Source organism: Formica exsecta, unplaced genomic scaffold, assembly GCF_003651465.1.
Source record: "Formica exsecta isolate Colony F162 unplaced genomic scaffold, ASM365146v1 scaffold121, whole genome shotgun sequence".
In the NCBI taxonomy this organism is placed as follows: Eukaryota; Metazoa; Arthropoda; class Insecta; order Hymenoptera; family Formicidae; genus Formica; species Formica exsecta.
Genome location: NW_021848545.1, coordinates 193,404 through 196,494, shown reverse-complemented (window position 1 = coordinate 196,494; position 3,091 = coordinate 193,404). Strand labels below are relative to the sequence as shown.

Genomic DNA, 3,091 nt, shown 5'->3' with positions numbered 1-3,091 from the left:
ATTGTGCGTATCGTAGGAACAGTATTGAGACGCAAAGGGGAATATGCAAAAGCTTATGCACTCTCTCTCTCTCTCTCTCTCTCTCTCTCTCTCTCTCTCTCTTCCGCTCTCCTCACTGATTCAAAAATTAAATCCAGAAATGAAGATATTTACTACAAAATTAATGATCTTGAAGGATAAAATTATTAAAGACACAGAAAAAGAAAAGCATCTATATCCTATACTTAATTACTTACTTTTATCATCTACTTTTATATCCTTTGACGGATTTTTAGTAACTTCAACCATACCTAACATTTTACGATATAGATGCTTTTCTTTTTCTGTGTCTTTAGCAATTTTATCCCTTAAGATCATTAATTTTGTAGTAAATATATCTTCATTTTTAGATTTAATTTTTGAATCAGTGGGGAGAATACAACTTATTAAAAAGAAGATTAAATATAGTAAATAAAAAGAAGATTAGCATTTTTATAATACCTTTCCTAAATAGTGCTTTAACATTTTGTGGTTGACACCTCGAAACATGTTTCACATTTTCTAAAGCTGCATCGTAGGCTTCTGTTTTAATCAACGCAGCTGCCATATTATTATAAACTTTTATACGACCCTCTAATAAAATCTGCAATTCAGCATCATTAACCGACTCTTCCTCCTCATTTTGATTCAAACTTAAATTATATTTGTCGATGACAGATATTCTAATACTCTTCGATAACATTATATTGGAAAAGGCAACTCCATCCGAATAAACCATCAATTTCCATGTTTACGTTTCTCATTGCTTTAAAAAAATAAGTTTAACCATTATCCAAGAAAATAAATAATCTTTATTATATGATTTATAAACAAAATTATTATCATATTTCTCTTCTTTGATTAATGCTTTCTATTTCAGGCTCTAATTCTAATGCTTTCAATTTATAATTGTATATAATATTTTTGATACAATTCCCACAAGATTTGTTTTGTTATATTAACGTAAACATGCAACTCATTACTTAGGCATTTGTAAATGATCTAAAAATATTAATTACACATTAATTACATTTATATATAAAATATAAATAAATATTATGTACATGAATACGCGTTCACACGTGTAATTACCAGCTTATCGAAAACATAGCCAGCCAAAATCTCCAAATATTCCTTTAATGCCTCCATAATCATTTTCCAACAATTTATTACAAATATGTTAATTGATATTGCACAGATTCAAGCATTGCGTGTAAAGCATATGTTTAACTTTGCTAATATAACCTAACTTTGCTCAATACGATTAAAAGAAATAACTTTCTTTTCCTTGCATTATTCCGTGTTAATAATTTCTTTTTACTTTATCACTTTTCTTCCTTGTGTTGCACTATTCCGCGATATTCTCCCATAACCGTTAATCACTTAATCACTTTTCTTCTTGTCGCATTATACTCCGCGCGTACTTTTATAAAATATAAACATCTCACATGTATGTACACGCATCCACATATGATCTTGTCTCTTAAAGTGTTCTGCACACTCAAACGAATAATTGTTCATGGGCGATGTGAACACCGCTTGAGGGACAAAATCGCTTTGTGTGTGTGCGTGCGAGCATACGTACATGAGTTGTCTGAAATCTGAAATTTTTTTATATACTTGGCGTCGCGACGCTACCGCGTCGCTTGGTGTTTGTTAGCTGACAGTAAATGTTAGATCAGATCCGGTTTGCAATTGTCCGTTTCTGACATGGCGCACATCAGCGCATAAATCATTAACAATCATTTTTAAAAAATATCGAAGATAACGATGGTGATTTAAATGGCGTCAATATATTCTCGGTTTTCGGTTCTTTGTTTATTATCTTGAATTTGTTCTTATTGTTAAAAAAAAGGTGCAAATGTCAAGGTATAAACATGTGAAGAACAAAGATGCTGAGTAAAAAATTTGAAGTTGCAATGAGATTTTATATAAATGTATTTTACGAAATAATATAAAAAATAATAATATGAAATTAAAAAAAATAAAGAAGAATAGTATAAAATAAATATTATTCGCATAGTAATTTATTTGTATTATAAATGATTTAATGTCTTGGTAGCTATTTTACATATTTTACTATTATTTATATATTATTACTTTACTATTAATTACTAGATATATCAAAACATAATGTGCACATAGCGCTAATAATCCTTACACATAATGGTAATTATGCAGTGTTAGAAAAAATTAATAAAAGAAAAGAATTATTTCTTGGACCTTTTTTTAATGTTTAAAATTTAAATTTGTTGAAAATTAAGTATATTTTTACAATTTTCATTCTATGCATATTGTGCAAAAATATTCGTGCATCATGATATTTAATTATGAAAATATGAAATTATATTTTTAGCTAATTTAGTATTTAATATGCAACAATTTATGTAAGCAATTTATTATTTTCTTTAACTTATAATCAATTTATGTACGTATGTGTATACAAAATATAATTGCATGAGAGAAGATCGAACAAAAGAATGCTATTTTTAAGCAATTTAAAATTGAAGATTAAAACAAAATGATCAATATGCAACATTGCATAGTTAATCCTCGATTCGAAAATTATGAGATTATAATTAATTGGTAATGAACTGTTGTGTGATGCAATAAATTTTTTGTTTGCATATTGGAACATTAAAGTTTAGTCTCACACAGGACGAATCTTCCTCATGACATATTCTTTGTTCGCAAGGATTCATCTTTTTCTGTATAGGCATCTCTCCTAACGTAGTGGTCATCGAAGTATTAGACGATGTAACATTTGTTGGGCATGAATCTTCTGGAAACAAACCGCAACCGAATCGCTTCAATAACATCCGCTTGATATTCTTTTTCCACACAAATATAATAAAAGTGCAGATATGTTGTATAGTGTTCACCAAATTATTAGCATATGAGAAATAAATCAACATATTTTCAGTCAATCAGGTCCCTGTTAATATGCACCAATCTATTACCGTTATGATAATTTGGATAATATACAGCAGGATAAATAGCCTCAGATACAGATTGAACCTAGAAACAAACACACACACACACACACACACACACATATATATATATATATATA

At 28.7% G+C, this 3,091-nt stretch overlaps 2 pseudogenes; both read right to left on the bottom strand.

Annotated features, from left to right (window-relative positions):
* Positions 1 to 221: 221 nt before the first annotated feature.
* On the bottom strand, positions 222 to 1,173 carry LOC115244396 (annotated as a pseudogene).
* A 1,424-nt stretch (positions 1,174 to 2,597) lies between these two features.
* LOC115244390 overlaps positions 2,598 to 3,091 on the bottom strand; it is a 4,137-nt pseudogene continuing 3,643 nt past the window's right edge.